This window comes from Nelumbo nucifera, chromosome 4, assembly GCF_055504915.1.
Source record: "Nelumbo nucifera cultivar China Antique chromosome 4, China Antique-T2T, whole genome shotgun sequence".
NCBI lineage: Eukaryota > Viridiplantae > Streptophyta > Magnoliopsida > Proteales > Nelumbonaceae > Nelumbo > Nelumbo nucifera.
In genome coordinates, this window is record NC_142652.1 from 3,201,462 (window position 1) to 3,226,643 (window position 25,182).

At 42.1% G+C, this 25,182-nt stretch overlaps 1 pseudogene across 1 annotated transcript; it reads right to left on the reverse strand.

Moving 5' to 3' along the window:
• Positions 1 to 2,400: 2,400 nt before the first annotated feature.
• LOC104591831 (protein FAR-RED IMPAIRED RESPONSE 1 pseudogene) lies at positions 2,401 to 24,118 on the reverse strand (annotated as a pseudogene). The gene is made up of 2 exons (XR_016085866.1): positions 23,758 to 24,118; positions 2,401 to 4,737 (listed from the first exon to the last, which is right to left on the reverse strand). The product of XR_016085866.1 is annotated as a protein FAR-RED IMPAIRED RESPONSE 1 pseudogene (transcript).
• Positions 24,119 to 25,182: the final 1,064 nt, after the last annotated feature.

Below are 25,182 nucleotides of genomic sequence, written 5' to 3' on the forward strand. Positions count from 1 at the left end.
ACATACAATCGGTCCCAACTGTTGTAGCCATTGCACACCTAATACCACATCAGCTCCGCTCATCTCTAATGGATGGAGGTCCACTAGAAATGAATGTTGTTGTAACTTCAGGTGGACCCCTCTGCATATGCTATCACAACTGATGTTGTTGGCATCTGCTACATGTACATTGAATGGCAACACCTGTTCTTGTATTAGGCCCAATTGTTTGGCTACCATTTGGGTCGCAAAGTTGAGATGACCCACAGTCAATTAGAACTGAAATTGCTCGGCCCTGTATTGACCCAACCACTCTCATTGTCTGGGTGGAGGTCAGTCCTGTTAATGCATGAAAGGATATCTCGGGTGGGTCTGGCCCATCCTCAGATTCTAACTCAGTAGGTATCGCAATGGGTGTGTAAGGGATTTCCTCCTGAGGTTCAGCTTCATCTGTCTATAGTAAGAATAGTTGGGGATTCTTACATTTATGGCCTGGGCCAAACTTATTGTCGCAGTTATAACAAAGACCACAATCTCTTCGGGCTTGCATCTCTGCCCAAGATAATCTTCTTAATGGCACTGGGGCAGGTACAATGGCTTGGGCCTTAGGTTGAAGATTTTCATCCTGCCCATGGGTCTGATTTCTTGTGATTGTTGGGCTGGATCTCAGGATAGAAGGATTACCTAGTTGGTTTAGTTGTCGGTTCCAAGACTGTGGTCCAGAGTTGAATGTGTTCAGTCGACCCAATCTTTTCAGTCGATTGAACCTTTCTTCTTGCAATCTTTCCAAACCCATTGCCGCTGATAGGGAGGTGGGTTGGAGGGACTTCACTTCTATTCTTATTTCTTCCTTTAGGCCGCCGATGAAGCAGCCAAGTAATGCAGTTTCAGGCCACCCATGAACCTTTGTTGACAGTCTTTCAAACTCGACTTGGTAATCCCTCACAGATCCAGTTTATTTGAGTTTTGAGAGATTCTCATCATAGTTTTCGAACTCGACTTGTGGGTGGGCTCGCCGGAACCATTGGAACCACAAGATCGCTTCTCCTTCCAGGTTGAATGAAGCGACAAGAACTCTTTGATGGCTAGGTGTATCATGGTATTCAAAATATCTTTCTGCCCTAAAGATCCAGGGTATGGGATCCTCCCTTGAATATTTTGGGAAATCCAGTTTTGCTGAATGAGTTGAGGCCCAACCATGCTGACCGCCCCCTTGATTTCTGTTGTTTCCTTCTTGGTTGCCATCGTGGTTTCCTTCCGTCAAACTTTTCTCCATCTACGTCATCAACAGGGCTAGTGTTTGCTTGATTTCTTGTAAGTCTCCTGTGGTCTTGTGCAGATGGATCTCCATGCGATTCATCCGATCATCCACTGTTTCTGACCTTGTACTCGGCATGGTGTTGCTAGTTGCAGGCTCTGATACCAATTGTTGGGTAGCTGCCCAACTCAGATCCTCTTTGAGGGAGGATAACCTCCAGAATAGGGGAAAGTGAGAGTGAAGAGAAAAAGAGATCAAATGTTCTTATTATTCCCTTATTGTAAGTACACCTCTGTATTTATATTCAATCTTGCCTTCAATGTAACTGATTTACAACATAATTATAACAACTTGCCAACTTGTTTGATTTTGTTAACTCCAGCTGTCTTTGCACTGGCTTCCTTATGCTGAGGTGGCCTTAACCGATTTACAACAGAATTGTAACAACTTGCCAACTTGTTTGATTTAGTTAACTCCAAGTTGATTCAGTTAATTCCAGCTGCCTTTGCACTGGCTTCCTTATGCTGAGGTGGCCTTCTTCTCCTTCTAGAATATACTTGTAGTTCCTGCCCCCTTGTGCCTCTAACAGATTGACTCACCTATTTGTGTGTTATGTAATGGAGTAGAAGAGTCGGTTGACCACCTGTTGCTGCATTACAGTTTTACATACAACATATGGGTGAAAATCTTTAGAATTTTCGCCATTAAAAGTTGCTGCCCTGCATTAGTGGAATCTTTTGTAAAAGGATGGTGGGCACATGGTCTGAGTGGGAAAACTCTATGGCAAATGGTCCCAAGAGCAGTTTTCTGGTCAATTTGGTAGGAAAGAAACTCAAGACTCTTTCAAAGTAAAGGCTGTCAAGAAGAGGAAGTGTGGCAAAAAATAGTTGGGAAACTGCTATCCTGGTCATCTGCGCATCTATCAAGAATAGTGTTCCCCTTAGTTCTCTCTTTCATTTTGAAAACCTTTTTGTAATGACAAATGGGATAGTGGTCTAATGTTTGCTTGTATTCCCCAATGTATAGCCTCTGGTTGTACATGGGTCTTTTTTACTTCTCTTTTTCTTAATGAATCAATACTTTACCTCTTCTCAAAAAATCCCTACAACTAGTATAATCCCCAAAATAAGCATTAAAATCATGTAAATCATAATTCACAAAAATAAACAACAGAATTTCTTTGTAATTATATCTTGGTCATATCATAACATGTCCTGACAGCCTTCACATTTTCTGTGTATCAACTTAAGCATCACTAGTAGGCATTAAAGAATTACAATGCCCCTGCATGTGTGGAAACATAGCTATAATATAATAGATTATATTATAGTTGACTAACAACTTAATTCATCATTCAGGAAAATGAAGCAACTTTTGCAACCTGACAATGATAGTTTAGTAAGACAAACTGTTTTTTCCACAGTCCATTGACCGCCAAAATAACCATGAATTACTGATGTGCTGGGCTTTGTAAATTACTTTATAGAATTATTCGTTATTGCACATTTTCCAATAGCTTCTTGTATTGCATGAACTGCAATACTGTAGCTCTCTTCAGATATTGAGGCCTCAATGCCCAATTTAAGGGCCCGATGGCATAAATCATTACAGCGTTCTGCCCTAGATCCCACTTCATCAGATCTATGTCCAATGGTGTGCCTTCTTTCTGCATCATCTGTCCATTGTTTCAGTATATACTTAGATGGGATTTCATTCACTGCTGAACATTGGAGAACAACCATTGCATGCCTACAAAGAAATCCTTTATGTTCAAACAAACAACATTGACAAGATACCTCAGCTTTTGTTTCATCCCATGCAACTGTGAATTCTTCTTGTGATTCAAAGTCGTGAACCCTAAATATTATATTGGACCCATCTTGTTTTTCTTTTCTAGGATGACAAGCAACTGTTCCTAGAACCTCAACTTGGAACTTCTTGAATATTTCACAAGTGTAGATTGTATACATCTGCTTTTCATAAGGTGAATGAGACTTTAAAGGGGGCATTGGAACCCATGTATCAGGATTTTCTCTAGATTCTTCGCCATGCCTATCTTGTAGATGTACAACTTTAAATTGCACAAGTATCTCTTTCAATGTAGTTTCCTTGTGCACATAATTGTCAAAGAAGGAGTTAATACTCTCAAGACGTTGAGCAGTAGACAGCCCAACATAAGAAGTATTCTTCATAGAAACTGGCACCCAGTGTTTACGATCTTCATACAGTGACTTCACCCAATCATCCTCCACAAGTTCAAATGCATGAATCATTTTCCACCATTGAGTTTCAAATTCTTCCTCTGTCCACGAGTTATAAATGCATTTCTTAAATTCTTCCATGAAATTTTCACTTCTTTTGGTTATATGGTCAAGATTCTCAGATATGTCCTTTAACACATTCCCTAGACAAAATCGATGGCAAACATTTGGGAAGACCTCTGCAACTGCAGCATTCAAGACATTATCTCGATCAGTAACTATTATTTTTGGAGTCACCCCACCCATTGCTCTAAGCCACATCCGCATTAACCAAACAAATGTTGATGTAGTCGTATCAGCAAGTAGAGCACATCCTAGCAATATGGGATCACATTGATGGTTCACTCCAATAAAAGGAGCAAATGGCAAGTTATATCCCTTTGCGAGAAACGTAGTATCAATAGAAATGACATCACCAAAGTTGAAATAATCATGCCTTCCTTTGGCATCGACCCAGAACACATTTTTCAAACGTTGCTCATCATTCAAATCAACCACATAAAAAAAGTTAGTATTCTCTTCTTGCATATGTATAAAATAATCAAGCAGAGCTTGTGTATCCTCCGATTTTATAGCCAAGCATGTTTTTTTATCCATTTGATCTCTGACAAATTTCTCCATCCAAACAATGCTTTGATCTCCACCACATTGACTGGATATTAAACCAGAAGTCTTATTTGTTTGTACTGGGCCAGCATGCAAAAACTCCAAATGTTTCTTGCTAATGGCATCCATGCGTGTCCGACTTCGAAAATGATATGCTTGAGCTGGCAAAAGCACATGGTTATGCTCTTTTACAAAATTATGTACAAACCATTTTCCATCCTGCCTTCTTTTTACATGCATGCTTGCTTTGCAATCTGTCCTATGAGAAGGGCGTGGTTTAAGGACTTCATGTTTTGGTTGCTTGTTTCCATATCTATAGCATGCAAAATATGCATCAATGAATAACCCAGTCCGTTTTGAGCGACTGGTATTCTTTTTCATGGTGGTAAATCCTAAACAATTAGCATATTCTTCATAGAAAGAATATGCTTCCTCATGTGAATCAAACTCCATTCCCTTATAAGGTTCAAAAATTGCACCTTGTTCAGTGAAGGCAAGATCCATGGTAGGAAAATTCATACCAAAATCAATACCAGACATCTGATTTGGTCTAGATTCTTGAATTTCATATCAATCTACATTTTCTCGAAGATTTATTTCCTTGGAGAAAATCTGAACTGTGCAATTGTGGTCCTATAAAAAAGGCACGCGAAATATAAGCGGTAAAATAGTTAGTTATAAACAAAGTGGCAGGTAGTAAATATAACAAATATCAACATTTATAACATATGTAAAGATTCTAAATTTTCAATCCACCAAGTCATACTGGATCAAACCATGATATAAAACGGGATAACTTCAGAAAGGGATGACAAAACCAATAAAATTGCAGTCCATAAGCCTCTCGTACAAGGTCATGCATATACACAATTCAACTCAACCTTAGTCCCAACCATTTGTGGTTGGCTACATGTATCCTATCCCACCATTATGCTCTATCTAGAGACATGTTTTCCATCAAATTGTAAGCCTTAGATTATTTCTTACCACTTGGTGCACACATACATAACCACAGTAAAAAATGAAATCTACTGATTATATTGGCCTTTCTAAACTTCTCACCCAGTGTTTTAAATTCTTAATTCTCACACAAAAAAATTATGATTTTATAATTTTAATTGCCTTTTAAGAAGATATTTTACTGAGATTAATGAATGAATAACATTAGCAAATAATGGGTTCCTGGAGCTTCAGTGAGCGAGCAAAGTGAGCAAACCGGAGCAGAGCCCCCAGCCCAGCCGCTAGGTTCAAAAAAAGCAAAAAAAAATGTACAATTTTCAAAAGGCGCATGCCTGGGCCAAGGCACATCAAGCACATGCCTAAGCGCACCAGGCATATGCCTTTTGAAAGTGCTGCACCTAGGACCTGGGCAAGGTGCCTACCCTAAAATGCACCTCACCTGTGTGCCTAGGCATGCCTTTTAAATCACTGTTCTCACCCTGTATTTTGTCCTCCAAAGTAAAATTTCCAAAACAAATTTTCTAATTTGAAAATTTTCCATGATAATGGAGAAAACATAATTTTTTATTTTCTTCTTAGGATTATACAAAACTAGGTAATTACTGCAATAGTTATAAAATAGAACTCCCTTTCACTCAACTCTGAAAGCTTTAATATTGTTATTCATATTTCCAACATAGACAGGTTATTAGATCAGAATGGATTCTTTTTTTTTATCTTTTTTTTGGTAAATCCAAAGAGTGCTACACAAGACGAGGCGTAGCATGACCCAAGAATCAAAAAGGGAAATAACAGAAAGAGCCCTGGGCAAATCTAAAGAAGAAAAGCCAATTACATCATCAGATATGTGCATTAACCAATCAGCAACTTGATTAGCTTCACGATATACATGACAATAGCAGATTCCGCAATCCAAGAGACCCCCAATGCGAAGACAATCCTTGATCATGTTCTTTAATCTCCACGGCGGCAGCACTAGATCAGAATGGATTCTGAATTACCAAGAAAACATCTAGGAATTATTTTTTACTCATATAAAGAGATTTCACCAGCCTCCTGCTCCCTATACTTTTTGCTTTTTCATTTTTTTTTTTTCTTTTGAAGGGCTACACAACGGGGGGTAACCCATCCACCAATCATAACCCCCCAACTCAGGTGCAGGCGGAATTCGATCCCAAGTCTCCACTATGACCAGCAGGAGACCTTACCAATCAGCTGGTTGGCACTTGGCATCTTGCCTTTTTCTTTTTTTTTTTTCAATAAAGCCCCTCCCCTGTGGCACATAAGCATACCCTCTAATCCTCTCATATCCATCTTTTCTGGTGATCAAAAGATAAAACAAACACTCCTGTAGATTAGCATATTTTCTCCTATCTTGTTCTCTTAGCTGATTTGACATCCAAACCATCACCTACATTCCCTTCCAAGTTCCACCACAAGCACTGCTCCATCATTCCAATTTCCAACTTGACTGTCAGAATTGTTCCACTTTCTCTTCTCCGGATTAATGGCACTCTCCAGCACCACTAAAAAAATTCATATTTTGAAACCCTTTGAATGGCTGCATGGGACATGAAAATGATGCCAACCAGAAAGGCTTAAGGGACAAAATGGTCATCCTTATGATCTTACGATGGTCAAAATCTGCCCAATTGCAAGAAGCAGCATGCAAGCCTTGTTTTCTCCAAGGAAACACAAGCCATGTTGCCTAGGGACATTGCCTAGAGACAAAGATTTTCTTGTTTAAAAAATTTAGGTGATTTTAGCTTGTTTCCCTATTATGCTATGAATTGGCTTGCTCCCTAGTTGGTAATAGCAACTAGAAAACACTAAAAGTGATTTCACATAAAAGAACAAAATTTAAAAGTAGAATTAGGGGAAGATTGTAGAATATGAAAAATTAGGGAATGAATCTCCATTTTATCAGTGCAGGAAAAGTTACAAAGAGAATGTGTGATATGTGTTAAAGGATAGAAGAAAACAAGCATATGACAGGATTAAGCCCTTGTTATTTTGAATAGCACTGAGATATAGAGGAGAGAATACACAGTTCGGTTAATTGCAAATAAAAGGAAAAAGTGAAAGAGTGGATCCCTTATCTTGGTTAGAGTTACAAAGATGGGGAGAACTGCCTCCTATAATAGACATTCAAGCACAAAACAACAACAACAACCAACCAACCTACCTACTTCTAACTTCACATTCTCTCTTTCAATGTAAAACTACATTAAATCACTCTCTTAATGCATATAATTTCTTTCATATTAAGCAACTCTTTTAGGCCCACAACAATTTTCTCCACTTACAACTTTTTTTTTTATCAATAACACTTTCATTAAAACATCAATAGAAGATTTACAAGAAGAAGACAAACACACTTATCTTCCAAGAGCAACAAAGAACCTCAAGAAAAGGAAAAAAAAAAAAAAAAACACACACTAAAGTTACAGCTTAGCCCAAAATAATGAATCCCTTTCTGCCCCTTGTTTAGCTAAACTGTCAGCTAGGGAATTGGCCGATCTTTTAACCCAACATGTCTTAACTTCCATCTCCCGCACCAGCCACTTGAATTTCCTCCTCTCATTGCTGTACTTCCATAAGCCATTGTGATCTTTAATCAGCCACCCTATCACCACCTCTGAATCCCCTTCAATTATGAGTTTCCTGATGTTCAACTCCTTAGCTTTCCGGACTCCTTCCATAACTGCAAAGATCTCAGCTCTAAGGGAGTCACCCACTCCAATTGGGCCTGAGAAAATGGCAGAAATGACCCCATTTTCATCCCTAAAAACACCCCCAATCCCCAATTGTCCCGAATTTCCCCTACTACACACATCAAAGTTTAATTTCAAGAATCCACCAGGTGGAGGGGTCCAAGCCACACTCATTACTGACTTGGTCTGTGTGCAATTTGCAATTTCACCCCACTTCCTCAACATGTCATCCACAGTGTAATCTGTGAATAGCTCCAAAGATTTCAGCCACTGTACCGCCTTAATATGTATCTCAGATCTGCTGCTCCTCTCTCAGCTTCTGAGAATATCCTGGAGTTTCTTTCTTCCCAAAGTGTCCAACATACTGCAGCCCTTAGTCCTCTCCACATAGTCCTTCCCCTTTTTATCTACCACCTGAAAAAAGAAGGGGAAAAAAGGCCCTGCAAGTCTGATGGAGGATTCCAGCTACATCCAAATAGGGAGAAAGCCCAATCCCAAATTGACCACGCAAAATGGCAAGACACCAGTAGGTGAAAACCAGTCTCCCCATCCACTTTACAAAGAACACACCACTGAGGTGACAAGCAAGTATTGGGTCTCTTCTTTTGGAGTAGATCACCAGTGTTGATTCTTTCCAGATAGGCTTCCCAACAAAAACTACCAACCCTAGGAGGTATTGCTCTGCACCAAACCTCATCAACAGGGAAAGGGGGGAAAGTAGGACTAGTGGACTAACTTAAGACTTTGAAGAAAGAAGCACAAGAAAATATGCCATTGGGGGTAGGTGTCCAAATTCTAGAATCCGCCCTAGTGAGGTCTAAGACAACGTTATCAAGAAGTGCAATAAGGCTCGAAATACTGTCGAAGTCTGAGTCCCTCAAATCCTTTCTTAGACCCAAGTTCCACCCAATCCCAAAAGTGGAAGAGGACGGGGTGGTGAAAGACGAGATTGGCTCATTTCAAATCAGAAAGAGCATACAAAGAAGGAAACTGATCCTTTAGAGGGGCACTCCCCACCCAGGTTTGTTCCCAAAATTTTATGGAGTTACCGGAATTCAAATCATACCTGATATTAGGGGAGAAAACTGGTAGCAGGTCACGAATGGCTTTCCAAGGAGAATTGCTTGTGGTCCTAGCTCTGATTCCAGCGTCCCATCCATTGTGCTCCAGCCCATGTATACTTGCCACTATTCTAGCCCATAGCTTCTCCTTCTCCATAGGGAACCTCCACAACCACTTTCCCAACAGAGTCATATTCCTTCTCCTAATACTCCCAAGCCCCAAACCACCACACGTCTTACTCCTACACACTATCTCCCAGCTAACTCTATGATCCCTCTTCTCCTCGACCGGCTCCCACAGGAAATCTCTCATTAGCTTCTCCAATCTGTTAGCAACCTTCACTGGGATTTTAAACACCGACAGAAAAAAGATGGGTAAGTTAGCAAGTGTGGCCTTAATTAGTGTAATTCTCCCACCAAGAGAGAGGTAGTTCTTTTTTCAGGATACCAGTCTTTTTTCAAACCTTTCCACCACCGGGTTCCAAAAGCTCTCTCTCATAGGATTATCACCTAATGGCAACCCTAAGTAGTTCAAAGGCCACCCCGAGACTTCACACCCCAGCACTTCAGCACTCTCCCTGATCTCTCCCACCTCCAAATTCACCCCCACTACACAGCTTTTCCCAAGGTTAACCTTCAAGTTGGACATTTGCTCAAACAGTTGTATCACCGACTTCAAGTTCCTGATAAAGCTCACATTACCGCCTTCACAAAACGGAATCGTGTCATCAGCAAACTGTGAGTGAGTGAGGGGGGTTTCCACCCTCCCAACTCTCCAGCCTTTAATGAGCCCCCTAGAATCTGCCCTGTGAATCAGTTTCCCCAAAACCTCCGCAATTAGAATGAACAAGAAAGGATAAAGGGGGTCTCCTTGTCTTATACCCCTACTGGCTGGAAAGAAATCTACCACTGTCCCATTCACTAGCACTGAATAATGACCTTTCCGGACACAAATCCACTTGCACCATCTAGCCCCAAACCCAAATTTAGTCAAAACTTTCCTCAAGAAATCCCAGTCCACCAAGTCATAAGCCTTTTCCAAGTCCAACTTACAGACCACTCCCTTCTTATCCCTCTTAAAGTTCTCCACACTCTCATTAGCAATTAAAATCTGATCAGTAATTTGTCTTCCACTCACAAAAGCTCTTTGATAGTGTGCAATGATATCTGGCAATACCTTCTTTAGCCTCAAAGACAACACTTTTGCAATGATCTTATTAGACCTGCTCATGGGCCAGGCCGGGCCGGGCTTTTACTCTTCATGAATGGAAATTTGTTAGGCCCGAGCCCGAGCCCGGCCCTGATAAAAAGCCCGAGCCCGAGACCGAAGCCCGACCTAATAAAAAAATTGGAATTTTTCACTATCCACCGCCGGTGACTGTGTTCGTCGAAGCTGAGTTCGCGGTGACTGTGAGCTGCGATTTTAACAGTGATCAGTTCGCGTCTGAGAAAGAGAGAGAACTCACCGCCGCCGCCGGTGTCTATATTCGCCGCCTCGCCGTTGCCGGTGTCTGAGATTTGAAAGAGAAGTGAGAAGAGGAACGAGAGAGAGAAAGAAAGAGAGAGAGAGAGAGAAAAGGAGGGGACTCACCGCCGGAGTTGTTGCGCCGGTGAACGTTCGTCGCCTCGCCGGTTGTGTGGCTGCCTGAGAATGTGAGGACTAAGGACTGGGGAGGATGTGAAGACTGAAGAGAAGAGAGGTTCGGCTGGAAAGAGGTGAAAGAAAGAGGGGTTCGACTAGGGTTTTTTAACTTTAATCTATAGGTCGAGTCGGGCCGGACTATTTTGGCAAATCCCGAGCCCGGCTTGAATTTATTGTGGGCCATGCTTTTTGGCCCGAGGTTAAGCCCGCGGGCTCATTTGCGTGTTCAAGCCCGTCCGAGGGTTGAACCGGCCCGTCGGGCCACCCGGCCCATGAACAGGTCTAGATCTTATACAAGCTATTAACCAAGCTAATTGGCCTAAAATCCTTCGGGTGGGATGCATCTTTCTTTTTTGTAATTAAGGCTATAAATGTAGAGTTCACACCCGGATTGACAATTCCTCTCCTCAAACACCCGCAAAAGATCATCTTTCAAGATATCCCAACAGTCCTGATAAAAGGCCATTGCGAACCCATCTGGCCCTGGAGCTTTTGTTTTATCCATAGAAAACACAGCCTCCTTGATCTCTTCTAAATTAAAGCTTCGTTCCAACCTTCTCCTGTTCTCCACCCCTACATCTGGCCAATCCAATCCTTCTACCCACACCCTTCTACTCACAGGCCTTCTTAGAATAGATTTGAAGTGCTCCACACAGGCCCCGACAATCTCCTCTTGTTGTACTAACTCAACTCCATCTACTACCAATTTGGAGATAAAGTTCTTCCTTCTCCCGCCATCTGCTAGAGAGTGGAAATACCTAGTGTTTCTGTCTCCCTCTTGCAACCATTTACATCGAGATTTTTGCCTCCAGCTAATTTCCCCCTTGTGCAAACAGTCCTCTAACTATCTTCTCAAATCTCTCCTGAGATCATTGTCTTCCTCTCCAAATTCTCCCCTTTCTTCTTTAGAGTCAAGGCTTTCAATCTTATCCATCATATCTCCCTTTCTTTCTTCTATCCTCCCAAATTCCACTCCTTGATTTTTGCTGTCAAGAATTGTAGTTTCTTATGGAATCTCATCCCCTCCCATTCCACCAATGGGTTACACTCATACGACCACTCCCTCACTTTGTTAGTAAACCCTGGATGAAGTAACCACATATTTTCAAATCTAAAGGGGGTAGGACCTCCACACCTTCTTTCCTCCTTACATAACACTATGGGCCAGTGATCCGAGTTCACCCTTGGAAGAGCTCTAGAAGCCAAGGTTCCCCAATGTTCTTCCCAATACAAAGAGAACAGGAATCTATCCAGCTTAGAGCAAATGGGTCTAGATTGGAGATTTGACCATGTAAATGTCTTATGGGCTAGGGGAATCTCTTTAAGCTCAAAGGCATCCACAAAACTGTTAAACTTCCTCATGCTTTTTGTCACCTCTGATTAACCTTATTGGATTCCTCCAAGAATCTGATCACATTGAAATCCCCACCCATGCACCAGGGCCCATCCCACAACCCTCTAACATCAGCCAATTCCTCCCACAACTCCTTCCTCTCTCTGTAGTCATTCGGTCAGTAAACATTTGTGAGCACCCACATATAATCATCCTCTTGCTGCTTAAACTTCATGGAAACCGAGTACTTTCCGATCAACTCCTCCAAACCTTCAACCACATCCCTCTTCCACATTGTTACAATCCCCCCGGAAGCACCCCACGAGAGAGCAACCACCCAGCTAATCCCCCTGGCTTTCCATACACTCCTTGCCCATTTGTTATTAAACTCCATTCTCTTAGACCCTTGCAACAGCACAATGTCTGGGTCATACCGTCTTATTACCTCTTTTATTGTTGTTCTCTTCCTTGCACTCCCAATTTCCCTCACATTCCAACTAAGAATCTTCATTCCGCTTCTTTTTTAAACCCCTTGCCACCTACCCACTACTTTCCCCCTTTCCTTCTATCTCCTTTTACCCCGAGCTTCTTGTCTCCTTCTACATCTCTCTTCAATCTCTCTAAGAATCTTCATTCCGCTTCTTTTTTAAACCCCTTGCCACCTACCCACTACTTTCCTCCTTTCCTTCTATCTCCTTTTACCCCCAAGCTTCTTCTCTCCTTCTACATCTCTCTTCAATCTCTTTACTTTACTCAATCTCCTCTTCTTTGTTCTGATCTCCTTCTTCCTCTTCTGTAAGCTTTCTTTCAACACATTCAAATCTTCCAACCTACAACCCAACTTCCCTACAAATTCTGCTATCATGTCTTCTCTCACCGAGTCCTCCACCTCTACCCTTCCTACAGAATCCCCTCCATCTCTGTCCACCTGCCCTTTCTTCCTCTCCTCTGGTCCCACTCTGTTCTTTCCTCTCAATCCATCCTCCCTCTCCTGTTACCTCCCTCCTTCCCTGTTCTCTCCCCGTAGTCCTCTCCATCTCTACCCTCATTCCTTTCCCTCCTCTCCACTAACCCCTCCCCTCTTCCTTCCTCCCCTTCCCTCCTCCAGATCAACTTTCCTTCCACTTCCTTAAATACTCTTTCAATGATTTCCCACACTTTTTCACTCCTATACCTTCCTTCCCGCACCTTCCCACTTTCCTTCCTTCCCCTCTCCCCCTCCTCGGAGAGCCCGCCTACTAGCTCGGCTGCATATTCATGGGCTACAGGACATGGAACAGAAACGGAATCTGGAACCAAAGACATAGGAGACACATTAGTAGCACAAACCGAAATCACTTGGTTACCTGGGACTGATGGACAAGCTAGAAAAGGACTTCTCTCGGCCTCCCTCTCTTGTCCCAAAGGTTGGTAACCATCTATCTCCCTGAGTTGGTTGGGAAGTACTTCTGTCCTTTGGTCATCCTGGTGATCTTTCCACTCTACCCCTGGTTCACCCCTAGATGGTGTGTTCCTGCTCTGCTTCCGGTTCTCCCAGTTTGCCCCTTCTGATAATCCTTGCACACTCTGTTGTCTTGGGAATGAGTTAAACCGATTGCAATCCTCACCCTAAAATAAGCTTGCAATATTCCACCCATCCATGTCACCTCCAGCACAACTACCTTCGTCGTTTACACTGCCCACGCTAGTACCATCAACAGAAAAGTCCTCTAATTCTTCATCTCCTTCACTACACTGCACCCAGCCTTCATCCTTCTCTTCCCTCTCTTCAGTTCTTTCCCTAGCGTATCTTGGATTCGGCCTCTCTGAGGAGCGTCGCAGGGGGCTAAGCTCCTCCAAACTTCGTCGGGAAACCCACTGCAAATCCAGCTTCTTCTCCATTTTCTGTCGCTGCGCGCATCCCCCCCCCTTTCTCGCGACTTGGGACGATGATAGACCATTAACATCGTCTATCAGCGACCCAAGAAGAGTCCCCATACCCGACCCACGTGACATTTTAAGTTATCACGTGGGTCCTTCAAGTGGAGCCTCCTTTTAGTGTTACACCCACCCGACCCGCCCACATGACCTTTTAATTTGTCACGTGGGCCCTTCCAACGCTGTCCCGGCTCAACCTTCGCCCCGCCCGACCCACCCGCCACCTTCAACGGCTCGGACCAAACCTTTCAGCTCCCCAACCCATCCTGCCTCTTCGCCACATCAGCATAAGAAGAAGAGCCTGCCATTAATTTGTTTAATTCAAACCCATTTGAATTAGTTTCCTTAATTAGGTTGCTTGTCGTTTGGTTTTCCCCAACCGGCTCAGTAACCCCAAAAATATCTTTCATCTGCTCCACCTTTTCATCTCCCAACCTCTGCCCTCCACGTGTCCACCACCCAGCCAGCTCATCATCTTCTACCTTAGGAGCACCTTCCCACCACGACCGTTCAACTTCGGAAGCCACCCACACCTTGTACCAGGCTTCATCCGAGCAGATTTCAAAGAACCTCGGCAGGTTCTCATGCCTTACACCAGCTACCTGTAAATCCACGGCACCCAGATTTCGTTTATCAGCTTTCACCAAGATGCCTCCCAGACTTTGCACGATGTGCTCAAGAACAGAGTCTCGCCAGAGGTGAAATGGAAGGCCTACAAGCTTCAGCCGGACACACCCATCTTGGACTTCGACTTCATTGCAGATTGGGCTCCAGTTCTGAACCTGTATCAGACCTCCATCCACCACAATTGCTTTAAAACTTAGTTCCTGGTCCCCTACATCAAGCACGGCTTTCGTCTCTGCAAAAGGGAACAGCATAGCTTCACTCCCAATACCTATCTCCCCTGCAACTGTACTCAGAACCCTCCTCCAAACTGTCACTCCTTTTTCAGCCACTAGCACCCTTCTTTTCTTCCACTCATCCTTCCCTGCTCCTACCAATAATCTACGATGAATAGAAGCGCAAGCAACCACCATTTCAGTCGGAAGGCATTGCACTTCTACACTCCCAAAGGAACTAATCGAAACTGCCCCCTCCTGAACTTTTTGACCCTGGTCTTTGGATTTTTTACCAGTTCTCTTCACCCCATCCACTCTCTTAACTTCCAAGGCTACAAGGAAAGACTGTAGCACCTTCACAAAATCCATCCACCCTTTCCGTAATCTCCCTTCCGGCACACATAGCATTTGCTTTCCATTTGTTCCAAAAACTCCACCACAGAGATAAACCATCCCTTTATGTTTCTTTTCAATTCTGTTACAAATTTCTTACCTAGAACTGACATTGAGTTTTTCCAGCCATTCACCTTACCAGAGTTGATAGCCCCATCTATGAAACCTTTCATCCAGACAAATGACCTCCTTTGACACCAACACAGTCACCCTGTTATTCTCTCTGATTTTCATTGCATCCTCACCTTTGATCCTTTCCTCTTCGAACTTGAAAGTCTTGGCTTCAATCGACACCTCAGACCTCCACCTTCCTACTACTCCGAACCTTCTCTCATCCTCCATCAGAACCTCCATTTCATTGAAGTATACCCTTTCATATCACCCACATTAAAGTAATAGTAAGAGAATGCAATCGATGGATCAACACATAATTCACTGCTTTTCTGGAAAGTAATCAGAAAGAAATAACGGTATCAACTATCAAAATAGAAAGATAAATAGTAAAGGAAAAAACATCTCCCTTCTAGAATAAGTATCAAAATTATATTTAGTTTAAACATGAGAAAATACAGCCTAGATGACTAGATTCAAAAGCCAGTTCTAAGCAAAGCCCGCTTATAGAAAATCAGACCAAACTTTTAAGTGAGCATAAAAGAGAATAAGAAAATAGAACCTTTTTGTTAAGTTTGAATCTCCACTTACAACTTCATCTCTACCCCAAATGAGATATAACTGATAACTCTCTGTTTATACATTACTACGTGACAAGTTAAATCTCTCCTAATGTTACTTCTACTTCCACTATCAAATTGCCTCATTTTTTTTGAAAGGTAATGTAATTTTATTCAAGGGAGGAAAGAAGTTACAACAAGACCCTAACCAGAAGGTTGGCCCAAGAACAACTCAGATTACAGACTCCACAAGGACTGAGTTCAAAACAGCTGAGGCAAGTTCAGGTGTTTGAACTTAGGGATTACAGACACAGGAAATCAGCTTGCTCACAGCCCTCTGCACTAACTCTTATGGACTTTTAACTTTGTTACAAAAGATTCTGTTGTTTCTTTCTGACCAAATGGACCACAAAACAGCTGCTGGAATGGTTTTCCACACCAATTTTCCCATTCTTCTTTAGATCTTTGATCTTCCAACAGCACAGCAGATCCTTGACAGAGCTTGGCATAACCCGGCTGATTCCCATAGCTTTCAAGAAATGCTCCCACACCAGGGAGGAGATAAGACAGTGGAGACAAAGGTGATCTGTAGTTTCAGGAAGGAGGCCACACAGACCACAAGAAGAGTCCGGAAGCTGGATGCCTCTTTTCTCCAAGTTAGATCTAGACAAAATTTATCTATAGACATTGTCCACACAAGAAAATTAGATTTAGAAGGGCTTATTGGACTCCGAATCTGATTAGAAGGAAAGCCCGTAAAGCCTGAACTGCTAAGCTTGAAGGCCAAAGACTTAACTGAGAAGCAGCCATCAGCATTCCACTTCCAACTCCATTCATCCTCTACATTTATGTATGTCTTCTGCTTCTGTAAAAACTCCAGAAGCTCCAAAATCTCTTCCAGCTTCCAGTCAAACAAGTTTCTCCTGAAAAGAGGAGTCCAGGTTATAAAATCTCCAGAAAAGGTATAAGTCTCAACCACTGAGTCTTGGTTAGCAGCACACTGGAACAAGAGAGGGAAAGCTTCAGCCAGGGGGCCCTCCAAACACCGAGGGTCCTTCGAAAAGTTTATTCTGTCCCCTCTGCCCACCTTAAAGCTAACACCTTCCAAGACTGCAGGAAGGTTTTTCATGATGCCTTTCCATAGAGAGCTGCCCCAGTTTGGAGAAGGATCCCGGGACCTCCAATTGCCCCACTCCGTATTTTGCAGCTAAAAGGTTTCTCTACCATGCAGTCTTTTCCGAGGCAAATCTCCAAATCTACTAACTGAGAAGAGCTGAATTAAACTTCTTCAACTTCCTTATTCCCAGCCCACCTTCCTCCTTGGGGAGAACACTTGGTCCCACTTGACTAGGTGCAATTTCTTATCTTCTTCCCAACCCCTCCATAGGAAATTTCTCTGTAACTATCAAACTGCCTCATCAAAACCTCAAGCCTGCAGGAAATGAACTGGGAGTGGTTGAACACACCCAGGTTGTGGAACTCATCAAGAATAAGTACCAGATATTTTATTTCGTTCTAGAAAACTGATGCTCAAATGCTTAATGCTTATGGAAGGACTAGAGTTGCTGTGTATTTCTTTAAGGGACTTTGTGGTTTCAAGAACCATTGGCATTTATGGTCCTTGCACGAGAATTCAAAATCAAGCTTATGAAGTGGGAAGTATTTTATAACAAGGGAATCGAGCATTGCCATTCAGTTATAACTTGTTACAGATTTGAGAATTCAGCCCCTCTGGTGTTTTTGAAACTAAAAGTTGAAATATTAGGTACTGGTTTATAGCAATTATCTAGCACTAGTAAAAAAAATAGTTTTCTGGTCAGTTCTACTCAAAGATGCAATTTGTGGTTATGTCTTATAGTTAATATAACATAGTCCCTGTTTTACACATTAAGCCCATGACTTTCTTCATGGCCACTGGATATAGAGCATACAATTTGGATGCTCAGTTTAGAAGGATATGCGGGGAAAAAAATCCTATTAGTCCAAAAAGGTGATAAGATCAGTGTTTTCCCCACTTCGAGCATGAGGTGAGCTCCAGAAAAATTGAGGGAAAAAAGAGATTGAGTGAATTTCTTCTTGTTTTTCATACTTCCCCTGTACCCTCTACTTATAACAGAGCCTCGACCAAATTCGGTTACAACTAACAGAAAGGACAAATCTCAACAAACTCCTAACAGACTATAACGACTTATGACAGACCACTAAGAGATTATTCTCTGAATCGTGCAGGTTTGATGATTGCTCTCTTGGGTCGTTGCAGTATTGGCTGACCAGCCTCTGCATTTCCATCACTGCCATCTCCTACCAGTTGGACCTTGTCCTCAAGGTCAAAACTTGGAAACTGCTTGCGGAAGTGGTGTAGTGGTTCCCAGGTTGCTTCTTCCAAGGGCAAAGTAGCCCACTTGATCAAGACTTGGGGCTGCCAGTGATGGTTGATCCTGATGCGATGGAAATCCAAGACTTCTTCGGGAGCATAAAGGGGATAAGCATCATCCGACAATGATGGAAGAGGCATAGAGGTAGCAATGGCAGGACCAGGGCACCATTTAAGCACAGAGATATGAAATACTGGGTGAATCCTTGCTGAAGCAGGTAATTGTAATCAATATGCCACAGGGCCAACTCTCTCTACTATCAAGAAGGGACCAAAATAGCGTTTGGAAAGTTTTTGAGAAGCTCGAGTAGCCACAGAAGACTGCCTACAGGGAACTATGCTTATCAAGCTGATTTTTCATGCGAAGCCTTGCGCACTGCAAGTGTTCCTTCAATTGTAGGAGTATAGTGCCGCGCTGCTCTAACTGCTTGTTCAATGCTTCCACAGAAGTTCTCTCAAATACAAAATCAAGCAGGGAGGGTGGTGTCCTGCCGTACAAAGCTTGGAAGGGTGTCATGCCAATGGAGGAGTGAATTGATGTGTTGTACCAGTACTCTGCCCAAGGAAGAAATTTAAACCATAATTTTGGTTGTTCACTCACGAAACAGCATAAATATGTTCCCAAGCAACGATTGAAAACCTCAGTTTGGCCATCCGTTTGAGGATGGTAAGCACTACTGAACTTGAGTGAGGTGACTTGTAATTTGAAAAGCTCCCGCCAAAACAAACTAACAAAGATCTTGTCTCTATCACTCACAATTGATCTAGGGAACCCATGAAGTCTAGCAATCTCTTGCACAAACAGTTCAGCCAGCTGTGATGCAGAAATAGAGGAAGGAAGAGCACAAAAATGGGCATATTTTGTGAGGCGGTCTACCACCACCCAGATTGCAGTCTTACCTTGAGAAGGAGGCAGCCCTTGAATAAAATCCATTGCTATGTCTTCCCAGACCTGAGATGGTATGGGAAGAGGTTGCAGTAATCCTTTAGGGGCTGTGGTTTCATACTTGTTCTCAAGACAGATTGGGCATTTAGCCACGAATGCTTTAGTATCCTTGAGCATTGTAGGCCAATAGAAACAGGTGTGCAGTCTTGCCAAGGTCTTAGCATATCCCAAATGACCCCCAACTGGAAAACAATGGTATTCCTCAAGCAATTGTGTTGTAGCCCAGATGTAGGAGGGATATACACCTTGTTGTCAAAAAATAGTAAGCCATTTTGAAAACTGAAATGAGGGTATTGAATAGAGTTGCTATCAACGGATCGAATCATAGACTGGCAGTCTGAATCTTTCAAAAGGAACTCACGTAGTTCATCAAAGATGCTGATCACAAGTTGAGAGAAAGCTAGAAATAAAGATAGAGCTACATGAGACCATCTGGATAATGCATTTGCTACTGAATTAGAGGAGCCGGATTTGTACTAGATGGTAAGTTCAAATCCAAGAAGCTTAGAGAACCATTTTTGCTGCTCTGGAGTTTGGATGGTTTGGTATAATGGTTCCTTCAAACTTCGGTGATCCGTGAGGATTGTAAATGGCCTACCCAGTAGGTATTGATGCCATTTAGTTACAGCAGTCGTGATGGCCTTCATCTCCCTAACATAGGCTGAAATCGCCTGTAACCAAGGACCCAACTTCTTACTGTAAAAGGCAATGGGATGCTGCTGCTGCGAATAGAATTGCTCCAATGGCGATTATGGAGGCGTCTGTTTCAATGGTAAATGGCAACTCAAAGTTTGGCAAAGCTAAAACCGGTATTGTCACCATGGCAGTTTTGAGGGCATGGAAGGCATCATCCTAGTAGAAGTCCATTGGAAATTATTGTGTTTCAACAGTTCTGTAAGGGGAGCTGCGATTGCAGCATAATTGCGCACAAATCTCCGGTAATAACCTGTCAAGCCCAAAAATCCACACAAAGCAGTGATGGAATTTGGTTTAGGCCAGTCAACCATTGTACTGATCTTTTGTGGATCAGCTTTCACCCCTTCAGCTGAAATTAGGTGCCCAAGGTACTCAATCTCTATTTTTCCAAAAGAGCATTTGGGCAACTTAGCATAGAATTTGTGGTGCATTAAGGTAGTGAGAACAGAGTGTAAATAATGCAAATGATCAGTCCAAGAAGCACTGTACACAAGGATGTCATCAAAGAATACCAAGACAAACCTTCGGAGGAATGGCCGAAATACAGAATTCATTGTAGCTTGAAATGTTGCCGGTGCATTCGATAATCCGAACGGCATCACGCAAAACTCATAGTGCCCTTCGTGAGTGCGGAAAGCAGTCTTCAGAATATCAGCATCATGCACTCTGATTTGGAAATACCCAGAATGTAGGTCAATTTTGGAGAAGAATTTGGTACCATGAAGTTTGTCCAGGAGTTCGTCAACTGTAGGAATGGAAAAACGATCCTTTACCATTAATGCATTAAGTGCTCGATAATCAACACAAAAGTTCCATGAGCCATCCTTCTTTTTCACCAAGAGGACTGGGGATGAGAATTCGCTGGTGCTAGGGTGAATAATCTGCATCTGTAACATTTCCCGAACCTGTCGTTCAATCTCATCCTTTTGAAAATGTGGGTATCGATAAGGACAAACACTGACGGGGTTGGCAATTGGGTAGAGGTTTATGTGATGTTCAATTTCCCTTGGAGGTGGCAGTTGAGTGGGAGCCTGAAAAATTGGAGAGAATTTATGGAGCAGTTGACGGAGATCACTAGGAATGTCTGCATGGAATTGTATCGAGGATGATGAAGTAATTGTGGGGCCTTGATGGAGGAATTGGGTCTCTATACTAAAGAAGGCTGCTGCAGACTGGGTATGAATGATTCGTCGGAGTTGCTGATGGCTTATTGGAATTGGGGTTTGGGAAGGGGCAAGGCCTGCCAAGGTAGCGGGCACTCCCTTATGGTCAAATGACATGGTTAAAGCCCGATGATTCATAGTGACAGGTCCAAGGGTTTGTAACCACTAAATTCCGAGCACAACGTCTGCTCCTAAGATGGGAAGGAGATGGAGATCAACATCAAAACGAAAACCTTGAATTAATAGAGGAATCGCCGTGCGCTTGCCATTACACCGGAGCTGTTCACCGTTACCTACACATACTGAGAAAAATGGTGAGGGAGTAACAGGAAGATGAAGATATTTAGCTACCCGTGGGTGCAGAAAATTATGGGTGTTGCCTGTGTCAATGAGTACAGAAACTGAGTGGCCATGAATGGTAGCAAGCAACCGTAGAGTTCGAGGTGAATCCCTGCCATGAAGTGCATGAAAAGAAATCTCCGATGAGGGGACTGAAGAAGCATCCGTCTGGGAACCATCTGATGGTCCATAATCAGGAGGGCCATCGTCATCATCAGTCAGTAGCAGAAGGAATTGGGATTGCTTGCACCGATGGCCTGGACGGAACTTTTCGTCACAGTTAAAGCACAATCCCTGGGTACGTCGTACCTGCTGTTCTGCCAGAGTTAGACGGCGGATATTAGGTGGTAATTTTGGTGATGGGGGAGGGAAGGAGAGCAGAGGTGGTTTCGGGTTAGAAGGTGGTAAGAGGGTGATCGAAGGAGGTGGAGGGAAAGGAACGGTGGCGGTGGGGTGGACCGTTTAAGGTCTGGAATAAGAGGGAATGCGGTCAGTGGTGAGTTTATCTTCCACAAGCTTGGCTAGGATGATGGCAGAGGAAATGGTAGATGGTTTCATGATGGCTAGTTCGCGTTGGATGTTAGGTTTGAGGCCTGAAATGAAACAGTTGAGGATGGTTTCAGGGGTGAGGCCGTCAACGTGGTTACAAATCGTTTCGAATTGTGATTGGTAATCGGTGACGGAAGAGGTTTGTTGCAATTTGAACAAGGTGGCTTGGTGGTTAACAAAGGAAGAGGGTCCAAACCTTTCTTCGATGGCGGAGGTGAGGTGTGTCCAAGAAGACAGTTGCTGGTTCCGATGCATCCACTGGAACCAGCTTAGTGCTTGTCCGGTCATGTAGAAGGAGGCTATATCCAGTCATTGCTCATCAGGGGTGCGGTGGAAATTGAAATACCGCTGAAACTGGAATACCTAATCGTGTGGATTTGTGCCATCAAAATGGGAGATCTCACAGCGAAGGGGACGAACAGTGATGGTCAGAGAGGAAGACGAAGCCGATGGTGAGGATAGAAGTGGTGAAGCGACATCAACGGGTGTCTTATCTGAGCAGAGGAGGATCATCTGACGGACTAGCTCACTAAGGGTGGATTGAATGTTGTCTAGATTGGTCTGATGTGCATCACGGGAAGTGCAAAGATCATCAATGGCTTCCTCCAGTCTGGTTTGGTGACGAGTGTGAACACCAGCGGTGGTATGGTCGGCCATGGGAAGGGAAGAGAAAGCAATGAAAGCACCAAAATGATAAGATCAGTGTTTTCCCCACTTCGAGCGTGAGGTGAGCTCCAGAAAAATTGAGGGAGAAAAGAGAGATCGAGTGAATTTCTTCTTGTTTTTCATACTTCCCATGTACCCTCTACTTATAACAGAGCCTCAACCAAATTCGGTTACAACTAACAGAAAGGACAAATCTATGAATAACGACTACTTCTCATGTCCTAACAGAATTTAACGACTTATGACAGACCACTAAGAGATTATTCTCTGAATCGTGCAGGTTTGATGATTGCTCTCTTGGGTCGTTGCAGTATCGGCTGACCAGCCTCTGCATTTCCATCAAAAGGCAGCAACAAAAAGAAAAGGGTACTTACCCTTGATTCATCCATTTATCTATGAATAAGAAAAAAGAAGCTATGGATTGCTTCTACTACTATAGGTAATTATGACACAACATTTACTGCTTTGTCTCCTTATCTTCCAACTATAAATATGTAGATATGTTAATTTGTGTTTTTTTTTCATCATGGGGAGATAAAGGATTAAGGGAGGGTTCCAAATGTTGAGGGTATTCTGTCATCAACATTACTATACATTTTAATTATGCAAACACAGTAATACTGTTTTAAGGATTTTATAGTTATGATATTATCAAAAAGAACCCTCGTGCTGGATCATCAAAAAATTAGAGAGAGAGAGAGAGAGATAATGGCCATATTCTAAATATCCAACAAGATAGCATCTTAGCAAGAAATCGTCTGTTTCCATATTTGTTTGTTTGGTAGAGGAAACCGGTAATTCATTTGTAAAAAGTTGGGTCCTGTCTTCTAAGAAACAGGTAATGGCTCATCAAATCTTTCAATTCAATATATATGACTAGGTAATCACTAATAAGTAATATCTTGAATTGGTTTCTAATAAGAAAGGAGAATAAATTGTGAATAATATGAGAATCTATTTCACATGCATTTTCAATTTTACTTTTAAGTGTCCATAAATTTCAATCCACACACATCTTCATGTAAAAAACTAAAGATGCCATATCGCCATTACAGTGAATAAATCTCTCGTTTTTCACTCCATCCTCTCTTTATGTTTTCACATTTGCAACAAATCTAATGTAGAGCTTTGACGTCGAGTAATATGAATTTCGATGGAAACCCTATGAAATTTTGGAAATGTTGTTTCGGTTCATGATAACAATTTTTGTTATAATTACAGTGAGTAATATTTTTTTTCTTCCTTGTTTGCTGCAATCGGTGTCTTGCGTGGGCTTGTTAACAGTGTGCGTGTGTACCTTTGTGATTATAGTATACAAACTGGAAAATAAAAACGAACTAAGATCAGGAGGAAATCACAGAAAATGGAGGAGAAGGAACACAATCCGTACCTTAAACCTCCTCCTCTTGAAAAAGAAGGGATTTCTCAAAATCAACAACTCAGAGACTTCAACCCCAGTTAAACTGCATTTTTTCACTCTAATGTTGGATCGAGTAAAGAGCTTCTGAAACCGAAACTACGCAATCACAGCGATATTTCCTTGCTTGAAAAATCTTTAAGAGAAACCCTAAATCGCCATTAGGAAAGCATGCGAACTTTAGTGGAAGCAAACGAACAGGAGCTTGGGGAATGGGGATATGCCCACTGGCGAACGACGGTTTCGCTTATGCTCTCAACTCATTTCCACTCCTATCGGTGCAAATGAGATTGCAGTGAAATTAAGGGTCTGTTTGGGTCGCGATCAGAATCGAAATGGAAGCCCCAGTATTCCAAATCGATTTTAACGGCTGTTTGGTTCAGAATGGAATCTAAATGGGATTCCAATAATTGTTGTTTGGTTCATTTGAAATTGGAATTATTATCAATGGAAATTTTCAATTTTTTATTAGTCTATTTATTATTTATTTATTGTTTTATGAATTATTTATTATTGTTATTATATTTAATAATTAATATTTTTTTGTTATTATTAATTTTTCACTATCCAAAAAGGAAAAAATATGATTTTTTTTTGTTTTTCAAAGCCTTTATAGTATTAAAAAAAAAAGAAGCCATTTTGGTCAACATTCAATCTACACTATATATAAAAGTTAAATGCAAAGTGAAAGTTTTCTTGGACTAAAATTAACCTCTATTTCAATGTTCAAAATATCGATATGCCCGATACGCCGGTAGGGGAGTATCAGGCATTTTGATACTTGTTTTTTACCTTTTTTTATTTTTTTTTCAAAGCTGATTCAGGGGAACCGGTCTAGGACCCCTCCATCCCCTGAACCGGTCAGACCCCCGATATACCCACTGTAGGGGCATATCGGAAGGGTCCCAGAACGATACGTATCGATCTATACGGGCCGATACGTAACGATACTTTGAACCTAGCTCTATTTCCTTGTCTGAAAAAATGGTATAAAAATCATTTTATTATATCTTTAATGTCAGCTTTAATGGCTATTAAAATGTCAATCTTTGTCTATTTACTCCATCTCTAATTGTAAGAGTTGAAAAATGTAACTTTCCACCTCATTTAGTATGTGTTTTGTTTCGCTTACGTTTTTTCATTTAACGTTTGAACTTTATTTGCTTGCAAACTTGAAAAAGGTAATAATTACAATTGTTTATGACCATTAGGTGCCACTAGGCTCTACATCAACGTAACCGTGAAAAAAACGCCTAACCGTTTTGTGGAAGTTTTAAAAAATAACTTTTCCAAACGGTAGGCGTGCACAAAAACCAAAAGTTCACTTTTGTCATTCTCGATGCATACGAAAAAGAAAGAGAGTGGAACTCTTGAAGTGATGCCTACGTGGCAACATTT